Genomic DNA, 11,706 nt, shown 5'->3' with positions numbered 1-11,706 from the left:
AAATTTTCTTCTTCTTTTCTTGTATAAATATCTTTCCAGATATTTATAATGATGCAAATGTTCAATTGTGTATTGCTATGATGCTACATCTATGCTATCCTGTGTATAATTCCTTAAACATATTGCAGCATACCATTTCCATTGATTCAACAAGACTAGTATCTTCTAGTGATCTTATATTGCCACATTAAAATACTTACTTTAGTAGTTTGCATTACAATATTTATCGTTAATCTTTTGGAACAACTAACATCAGTCTCATTAAATTCAACCTACAGTTATTGCATTCCTAAGGTTTGAGCCCTAACTGTGTATACTAGAGATTGAAATCTTCACTCAAACTACAATAATGTCCTTAACATTCATAATGTCTCTGTACCCAGCTATATATTATTTTGACCTGTTCTAAATTCCTTTAGTGTTTTGTCTTATTTATTTTTCACCAATAAAATTCTGTTTTGTTTTTTTCATCATAATAGAGTACATAAGGCATTTAATTTGATGAAGGACAATTTGTTTCTAACTATTCTACTTACTTATTGTATAATCTTAATCATCTATTTTTCCATCTCATTATTGGCATGATATTTATTGTTTTTCTTCCATAGCTCCTGACTGCATTATAAAGGAAGAAACATCCACCTTTCTCCCTCAATGAGCAAATTCTGTGGAAGGTGGGCTGTCCCTCCATTCTTCTTCTTAGTTCTACCTCCTGAGAGGATGACTAATTTAATTGAAGAAACTTTATATTTATTATATAATTATATAATAATCATATAGAAAGTCCATAATAATTATATTAGAAAGATATCTCTTTTTTTTTCTCTTTTAACTTGTTTCTTAAAACAAGACAGCTCCTGATTTTTACATACTGGAGTAGATAATAACCTGGCAATGAATGGCACATACTTTAAAATAAGTATATTGCTAGTGACTGAATGATTCCACTGCTGGACTCTGGACTTTGTTCTCAAATGTGGTTGCCTTAGACAAGAGAATGACCACTAGCTAGCTGCTTTGAATCTGAAAATATAAATAACACTGAAATACTTTTAGAACATCATAAATAATGTTACAGCTTTCAAGAGCTGCTTGGTTGTTACAGGTGCTGAGTCTCCTAATTAGAGTTAATAATATTTTCTCTAGAGAGTGCAGATTCTAAAATATAAGACATTATTCTTGCAAGATAGCAATTTTCTTTTCAGAAATGCCTGAATTAGTAAAATCAGCATTTGGGGAATATTGGCATTTGATGATCGTTCAAAAGCAATGATTCATCTAAACTGCTCTGGCTGATTATTGTAACAGGATTCCACTCTGCTTTTTATATTTTTTCATAAGGAAATTAACAGACTATTCATAATTCAGAGCAGACACAGGTGTTCATTACCTGTTCTGAGAACACAGTTACAAAAGCACTTATCTCTAATAATGGAAAAATGAAAAGGATTCAAAGAATTACACAGACAGATTGGTTAAAATAAAAGAATATTTTGTCACATTCTACAATGAGCCTGTTTCAATTGTGTCATATAATTCTTCAGGATGAGTACTGCCAAGTGAGAGCAGAAAATACACACTTTATCCATAGAAGACTCTAAGTCAGAAAACCATTATTTCCGTGAATAACATAATTATGAAGACCTTAATTTCATCCTGTGAATATAAAAGTAAGAAGCACATCATAAAGCTATCGTTACACCATTTAAGAAACCCAAATTTCAGTTATGCTCTGAATTTGGCAGTGTCTTACAGTAATTATCTGGAGTTATACATTTGAAAAATCCTTAAATAGCAGTTATAATTAGTCTAGAAGAGGGAAATATCATTCTGTATGTATCTTGTAAATTGAGACAGCTCTATTTTAATTATATGGCTAGAAATTATAAAATTGTGAGCTAATTTAATCATAATATCTAGAACTCTGACCTCATAGCTGAATGTGATGCTATTCTCTACCTCTCTCTCTTCCTCTGTGATATTTTTCACCTTTCCTCCATAGATTCAGTATGGTAAAAGGATATCAGTTGCCTAAATATACATTTGGTCATTAGTTCCCTGGAAAAGGAAACTGGAACCATTAGAAACAACTGCAGCTCCTTGGGTTGTCCTCCTCCATGAATTTATATTAGCTGTCAAGCACGATATGGCATAGCCATAATATATATTTCTTGAAGAAAAGATACTTTTCCTTTTTCCAAAGCTTTATGAACAAGGTGACTATAGTCAATAATAATTTAATTGTGTGTTTTAAAATATTTTAATAGTATATTTGGATTGTTTATAAAATAAAGAAAGGATAAATGCTTGAGGTGATGAATACCTCATTTACCATGATGTGATTATTATACATTATCTGCCTGTATCAAAAATATCTCGTGTATCCCATAAATACATACAACTCTGTGCCCAAGAAATTTAAAATTTTAATTAAAACATTTTCAAAAGGGGAAAATAAGAAATATCGGTCTTCTTTGATGTTTGTAGCCTGACCTTAGTGTTGATCTGGATGATATTCTCCAGATAAAATTTCTCAGTGGTTTTCTTATTTGTAAAAAAAGAAAGAAAGATGACAGTGCTAGGGCTAATAATACCTGGTTTACACATTTCTACTTTTTTATTTTTAAAAACGAACACGGCCAGTAGCGGTGGTTCACACCTATAATGCTAGCACTCTGGGAGGTCAAGGTGGGCAGATCACTTGAGGCCAGGAGTTTGAGACCAGCCTGTCTAACATGGTGAAACCCTGTGCCACTAAAAATATAAAATTAGCCGAGCCTGGTGGCACATGCCTGTAATCCCAGCTACTCAGAAGGCTGAGATACCATAATTACTTGAACCTGAGAGGTAGAGATTGCAGTGAGCCGAGATCACAACACTGCAGTTCAGCCTGGGTGACAGAGCGAGACTCTGTCTCAAAAAACAAAAACAAAAAACACCAAAAACTAACACATATTCTGAAATGTGGTAGACAATATCTATTTGAATAAATGAATGAATGAAAATCATTCCAAACAAAATGCTAAAAATAAAAACAAGATTTTCCAGCAAAATCTAAAGAAAATTGCTTTGCTTTTCAGCATTTTGTTCAGATAGAAGATTCATGCGAATCTTACAGAGAAAAAATGCTTTGCTTTTTAGCATTTTGTTTGGATATAAGATTCATGAGAATTCTAGCTTTGTTACTATATTCTACAAAGTCCAAAAAATGATGAAATATACTTATTTAACTCTGATTTGTTAATATGAGGGTCATGACACTGTTCTGCTATTAACCAGAGGCTATCAGGGATGAGCTGTAAATCCATTGTCCACCAGACCAGCTTCAAGATCAATAATTCACTAGAAGGAATCACAGAACTCAGAAAAACTGATATACTCCCTGTGGCCATTTATTACAGTGAAAGAATGTAGATTTAAATCAGCAAAGGAAAAAAGCACATGGAGCAAAGTCCAAGAGAAACTAGGCACAAGCTGGCAGGTGTCCTCTTTCCAGTGGAATAACATGGATATACTTATTTCTCCCAGACATGTGTGACTATATTGGTGATTTTCTGCCAGCCAGGAAGTCTCTCCCAGTGTCTAATGTTCATGGTTTGTATTGAGGATCCAACATGCTGTTAAGCAGCACCTGTATAATTGACAGCTACTCAGATTCCGTCTCCTAGAGAAAAAAATAGGTATTTCACTATAAATTACATTAGCATAAACTATCTGATCAAACTGATGCTACATGGCCTAAGGCCTCAGTAATACAAAAACATAATATCACCCTAAATTATAATGTTAGCATAACTTATTTCATCAAAGTGGTGGTACATGGACATTTATCCGAAAAGACCTACAAATGATGAATAGGTATTTGAAATGATGCTAAACATCCTAATCATCAGGGAAATGCAAATTAAAACTGCAAGGAGCTATAACCTCACACTGAGTATGTTGACCATTAACAAATAATAATAATAATTATAATAATGATAATCAGGGTCAGTGGAGAAATTGAAACCTGTACACTGCTGGTAGAAATGTAAAAAGGTGCCGCTGTTATGGGAAACAGTATAAAAGTCTCTGAAAAGAAATAAAAGAACTACTCTATTCTCCAAAAGTCCTACTTCTGAGTATTTACTCAAAAGAATTAAAATCAATATCTCAAAGTGATAGATGCACATTTATATTCATTGTAGCATTATTCACAGAAGCTAAGATGTGGGATATATATGCAATAAAATATTATTCACTTTGTAAAAAGAAGAAAATTTTGCCGTAGGAGACAACATGGATGAACCTTGAGGACATTATGGCAAGTAGAATAAGACAATCAAAGAAGAAAATATACTGTATGATTCCACTTATGTGGCATTTAAAATAATCAAACTCAGAAATGGGAAGCTGAATGGTGATTTCCAGGGGATAAGGAAAGTGAGGAACAGGGATTTGCTGTTTAATAGTTGTAAAGTTACAGTAATATAAGATATATATGTTCTAGAGTTCTACTTTAGAGCATTGTGCTTGCAGTTAACACTATACGGTACACAAAACTTGTTAGTAGGGTAGATCTCATCTTATCTGATTTTGTCACAGTAAAACAAAAAAAGAACAGTTTCTATTAATATCTACAGATAGTTTGGTGATTACTGCAATCGCAAAAACGTTAATTTTCTTATCCACAAAGATGGGATGGCTTGCAATTTATTTGGATCTCTTAAAATTTATTTTAAAATGTTTTATAGTTATTAGAATTCATATTTTCTGTTTGTTTTAAAAAATTATAGGTATTCTCTTCTTTTTTAGATTACTATAAATCAAATTGTTCCCTTAATTCCAATTTTTAAATATTCAGCGCTAGTGTATGAAAATAAAATTGGTTTTTGAATATTTATATTGCATCTTGCAGCCTTACCGCATTTACTTATTTCTTCTTATAGTTATGTAGTGAATTCCTTAAGATTTTCTATATGTGATAGTATGTTATCTCAAATAGAGATAATTATACCCTCTCTTTTCCAATCTATATGTCTTCTCTTTCTCTTTCTTGCCTACCTGCCCTGAGTAGAACCTCCAGCACAATGATGAGTAGAACTGGCAAGAATAAACATAAGTGTGTTGTTCCTGATCTTGCTGGCAAAAAGGATTCAGCCTTCTATCATTAAACATAATGTCAGGTGTTGGTATTTCATAGATGTCCTTATTTAGTTTAGAGTGTTTTTGTCACTCTTTATAATTTTTTTAGAAATTTTAAAATTGATTTTCTCTGTGTTTTTCACATCACGCAATATCTATCAATCCATTTTCAAGTTCATTTATTCTTTCTTCTAACAATTCAAATGCATTATTGAGATCCTGAAGTAAAATTAGCCAGCTAATTTTCTACCATTTACCACTAGATGTATGCGTGGCTTGGAGGCTGCTTTTACAGTTTAGAGAGTTTACTTTTTTGTTGTTATTCCAGATTCAGCTGGGAACTAGTAGCTTGGAGGTTCTCTTTCTGTTCACTTTTGAGAGGGAATATGTTTAAGCATGGTGGTAGGTAGAAAAATGCCTCCCTGCAGAGATGTCCACAACTTAATGTCTGGATCTCATGCTGAATTTTATAGATTATAGAGAAAAGGAAAATTAAATTTGCAGATGGAGTAAAGGTTGCTAATATACTGCCTTTAAAATAGAGACATAATCCCTGTTTATCCAAGTAATCCAAATTTAATGACAAGGATCTTAAAAGAGAAGAGGGATTCAAAACAGAACTAGCGAGATGGCAGAATAAAAAGGACTCTGATAGTACTGAATGTGAAGATGAAAAAGGAGGCCATGAGCAGATAAATTCAAGCAGCCCCGAAAAGCTGGGGAAAAAAACCCCTAAAACTCAAGAAAACCAATTATCCTCTTGATCTGTAAAAAGTAATGCAGCCTGCTGACATCTTGATTTTTTAGTCTACTGAGACCAATTGTAGATTATTTTTACAAAAAACTGGAAGGTAATAAATTTGTTTCATTTTAAGCTACTTGGTTTGTTGTAATTTGTCATAGCATCCATAGAAAGTGAACATATGCAGACCATAGTTTTCCAGGCTGCCAGTGATGACTACAATAGTATTTTAAAGATCAGCCTCTTAAGAGTTGCTTCTAGATGAGAATAGCTTACTCCGCAGTCAGTGTTCAGTTGAAGGTTTTGTTAATCTTCTTGGGCTAGTGAGGTCTTGGTTTCCTTTCTGCATTTATGAGTGTGTATATGTGCTGGCGAATGCTTTCAAATCTACCCAGATTCTTGTTCTGATTGCCTCTAAAGTAGGCCCTGCTTAGCATATGCACACAATTTTCTTGACATCTGAATTTGACTCTGAACTTAGGGAAAGTGTTTTTGGATAGCTTTTCCCCTAATTTTTCCTGGTTGCTCTGATGTTTTGCTTTTATCAGAGTTACCAGCCTTTTCTTTATTGCTTTCCAATAAGATATCCTCTGTTCTCAACAATACCCTTACGCATGAAGCTCTAAGTAAAATCAGTTCTCTCAGCAAGTTCCACACAGAGCTCTTCTTGCTAACATCTTGCCTTTCCCTTTGGGCAGAAACCTCACAATACTGCACTGCATTCAGCATCAGGGAACCCTGTGTCCCCACAATGATACTCAATTTCTACAAGTGTGCAGTATGGTGAGTGGCAGTACCTGATCTTTTCAGCTTGTCCCTAAGTGTATAGAACCACAATCTTATGAGTGAGCTGGGATAGTAGTGACTGGAACTCCAGTATTCTCAGACTAACAAATCTGGTGCTTCCATTGTAGGAGGAAGTCTCGGTGGGTAAAGAGAGACTCCATGGCTTCAGCAATGAATCTCTGGATTAGACCTTTTGTGACATAGAGCTAGGGTATGGGGTATGGCCTACGTACCTACATCCTTGTGAGTGAAACCTTAGCTCCAGACTATGAGCTTATGGAAGAAGTAGCCTTGTCTCCTTGACTGTACATACCCCTATAGCTGCCATAATTTGGAGCTGGAGAAAGGGGATATAAGGCAGTATGTCATGACTCAAATGTCTCAGGTCCTTTATGTGATTTAGTAGATTACCTTGAGTGATTTTTTTCTTCATTTCCTATATGCGTCTTGGATGGTCCCCTGAGATCATTGTTTTTTTAAAATAATTTTGAGTAATTAAATCTTTGTTTTGCAATGGAAAAAAATATCCACCAAGCTTCCTACTTCATCATTTTGTAAATAATAACCTTCTACTCTCATACAGCTTGCTTTAGCAGTATGGCCATTTGTGTTTAGTTCCAAATATACCACTCCATTTTGTGACTGAATGCCACTGGATATATCTAAGTGCACAACTTGGTTGGGGTAACACTATCAGTCTGTCAATAAAGTTTCCATTAGCATGACAGCAGCTATTTTACAAACAGTGTGTAAAATTACCTGTTGTAGATGACATTTTTCTTCAGAACTCTGAAGACCTATATTTTGATTAATGGCTTCTAGCCTATAAATTCTTTATTGTACATATATATCTAATAGCTTAGTAGTATGTAACAATAATATTCATTTTCAAAATGTAGAAAACATTTTAATGAAATAACATACTACAACAGATGTAGAACATATAAATTTATCTCTTAAAATATCCCTGTGTCCTGAGATTTGAAGAAGGTTGATGCCTTAGGACATTTTTCATTACAAAGATCAATCCTCATCAAATTCTCAATTTTATGCTGATTCTTGCTATATTTTAGAAATAAAGGAGTATACACAGAACCAGATATAGATCAGATTACTCTCATGGCTCACAATATATGATCTCTCCCTTTTGTGAAAATATTTATTTTTAATTACATAATTTAGGATGCATGAATAAAATTCAGGATAAGAATAAAGCACTAGGTAAACTGAGAGATTAAGACAAAAGGAAAAAAGTGTAAATGACATGCATTATTATTTGTAAGTTTTATCAAATAATGCATGTTGTTCATTTACTGTTTTATAGTTATTTATCTTGAAAATATTTTAGAAGTAGAATTTGTTCTTTTAAGTTTTCATGAGCGAAGATATCAGAAGGTTAAATTAATGTAGAGTCTGTAGAATTTCTTTAAATTAAAATAAGACATTTTAAAAGATTATCAGAGGTGTATTTTCTAATTATGCAATAGGAAAATGAGTAGACAAGTTGACTAATCATATTAAATTATAACCTAACTTCCAAATATTTGAGAATTGATATTCCTGGTGGTATACTGATTTTGATTATGTTTACTTTCTCAATCTATCTAAATCAGTCTTGATTAGATTTAATAAGGAGTTTGGGCATGTCTTAATGATACTTTTAAATTAATCAAAACCTAAGTAATTTAATATTTATGACATTAATCAAGAAACTAAGGCTGTATTTTTATAGACTTCCATGACTCTATTGTTGTTAATTTGTCCACATGGTACTTCTGATTTGTTACAGGTCTGCACAGCACAGTGTTCAATGCACATTACAAAAATCGTGTTGGAATTAGAATCGTATGTATGTGTGCTTACTAAATCCAATTACTGCAAGTTTGTGTTCACACAGAAATGAACTTAAATTACTACACTTCCAGCAGAATTTCCAGCAATATTAACTAGTTGAAATACAACCACAGAAAATTATTAATGGAGATAACCTGTAACATCAAATCACTCATATAGATAATGGCTTTTCAAGAAAATTGAAATTAAAAAAATTAACCCAATAATATTTTATTAGGTGGAAAAATGTCAAGTTAAAATACATCATTGCACATAGGTGCAGAAATTGAACAAGGTCTCTTAATGTCAAACAACTTTTAATATGTTTTCTGGAAAAGTGGAACACCTATGAACCATTTTTAATAAGGCATAAGTTAGATGATAAATTACACAAACTAACTTCAAATGGTTATTTATAAGTATTAGCATTATACAATCATGTAATATATGAACTAAAATGGTTTGGGTTTGTATGAGGATGGTAAATTGAACAATTAAAATATCTTGAAATGCCAGAAATTTATGTAAATACTTTTTCTAAAGTACTGTTAAAGAGAATTTAGAATATTTTTTAATCAGTACATCAAACCTCTTGAAAAAAATATCAGAAGATGAAAAACTAATGAACTATATTTATGGAAAACAGAAACACTGCTCCAAAAAGGGTGTAAGCAATTAGGTTCCTTTCACTATCTCACCAGTTGGTTAATTACCAAGTTCAGAATCTCATCCTAAGATTATATTTCTAGAGCCACTAAAACTGAAGTTTGTAACTCGGGTTGGTCCAAATAAAACTGCCCTGAAAATGACCATACTGCCAAAATAAATCTATAAATGTAATACTTTTTTCTTCAAAATACCATCATCATTCTTCACAGAACTAGGAAAATGCAGTCCTAAATAGAACCATAAAAGAGCCTGCACAGCCAAACCAAGACTAAGCAAAAATAACAAATCTGGCCCGGCACAATGGCTCATGTCTGTGATCCCAGCACTTTGAGAGGCTGAGGTGGGAGGATCACGAGGTCATGAGATCAAGGCCAACATCATCTGTTCCACAAAAACTATTGAAATGAAAAAAAAAAAAAGAAGTGTGTGTATGTGAATGTAAAAGTGATTTGAGAATTTTAAAATTGAATATGTTTGAATATTTCCTTTCTTTTAAAATTTAACACAATTCCTGAACTGCAATTTAAGAAAACAACCTATAGTAGAAATGGGAAATATATATTAATTATAACAATTTATATAAAGAAATAAGAAATACGATTATAAATGTCCAAAATACATTTATAGGAGATATACAAATAAAAAAACCTCAATGATAACTATTAAAATATTGAGCATTAAAATGTTATGTTAACATTTTAAAATAAAAATGCTTACAATCATATGTAAATATTAAAATATTGAGGTGTTTTTAAATACATCACATAAATTAAAATATATTAATTATGTTAAATATAAATATATTCTATACATATGAAAATTTGAAAATATTAGATCGCTATTAAATTGGTGTCTTATTCCATTTTCTGCTGCTATAACAGACTACCACGAACTGGGTAATTTATAAACAATGGAAGTTTATATGAGTCACTGTTCTGAAAGGTAGAAAATTTAAAACATGATGCAAGCATGTGGTGCAGGCTTTCTTGCTGCATCCTCTCATGGAGGAAGTTGAAATGAAGCACAAAAGCCAGAGGCAAGAGAAGAACAAACTGGTTATTATAATAGACTCCCTCTTGCAATAGCTAACTCACTTCCTATATAACAACATTAATCACTTTTAGGTTCCACCACTCAACAGCGTTGCCTTGGGAATTAAGCTCTCAACGTACTAACTTTGGAGGATACATTTAGGCTATAATGTTCAGCTAACATTTTAATATAAATTCTTACAATTATAAGTAAATTCAAACATACAGTAGTCCCCCCTTATTTTGGGGTATGTTTCAGAACCACCAGTGGATGCCTGAAACCACAGATAACACCCAGCTCTATACTATGTTTTTTTTCTATACATACATATATATCTATAATAAAGTTTAATTTATAAATTTAGCACCATAAGAAATTCACAAGTAATAATGAAATAAAACAATTATAACAATAATCAAAGTTATGTGAATGTGGTCTCCCTCTCTCTCACTCACACACACAATGTCTTTTGTGCTGTACTCACCTATTTTCAGACCTTAGTTGACCATGGGTCAGTAAAACTGCAGAAAGCAAAATTGCAGATAATAAGGGATTGCCATATAGGTATGTATATCTTTGTGTGTGTATGGAGAGAGATCTTCATATATATACCTTCTATATATGTGTGAGTATATTTGGGTGTATATGTGTATATATATGTATACTTATATGAAGATATATATACTGAAGATACAGACACACACACACAGAGATACACACACATATACAGTAGTCCCTTACACACAGATACATACATATCTTTGTATATATANCAAAATACATTTATAGGAGATATACAAATAAAAAAACCTCAATGATAACTATTAAAATATTGAGCATTAAAATGTTATGTTAACATTTTAAAATAAAAATGCTTACAATCATATGTAAATATTAAAATATTGAGGTGTTTTTAAATACATCACATAAATTAAAATATATTAATTATGTTAAATATAAATATATTCTATACATATGAAAATTTGAAAATATTAGATCGCTATTAAATTGGTGTCTTATTCCATTTTCTGCTGCTATAACAGACTACCACGAACTGGGTAATTTATAAACAATGGAAGTTTATATGAGTCACTGTTCTGAAAGGTAGAAAATTTAAAAACATGATGCAAGCATGTGGTGCAGGCTTTCTTGCTGCATCCTCTCATGGAGGAAGTTGAAATGAAGCACAAAAGCCAGAGGCAAGAGAAGAACAAACTGGTTATTATAATAGACTCCCTCTTGCAATAGCTAACTCACTTCCTATATAACAACATTAATCACTTTTTAGGTTCCACCACTCAACAGCGTTGCCTTGGGAATTAAGCTCTCAACGTACTAACTTTGGAGGATACATTTAGGCTATAATGTTCAGCTAACATTTTAATATAAATTCTTACAATTATAAGTAAATTCAAACATACAGTAGTCCCCCCTTATTTTGGGGGTATGTTTCAGAACCACCAGTGGATGCCTGAAACCACAGATAACACCCAGCTCTATACTATGTTTTTTTTCTATAC

This window comes from Rhinopithecus bieti, unplaced genomic scaffold, assembly GCF_001698545.2.
Source record: "Rhinopithecus bieti isolate Rb0 unplaced genomic scaffold, ASM169854v2 scaffold_15572, whole genome shotgun sequence".
Taxonomy (NCBI): domain Eukaryota; kingdom Metazoa; phylum Chordata; class Mammalia; order Primates; family Cercopithecidae; genus Rhinopithecus; species Rhinopithecus bieti.
This window is presented reverse-complemented; position numbering follows the sequence as displayed.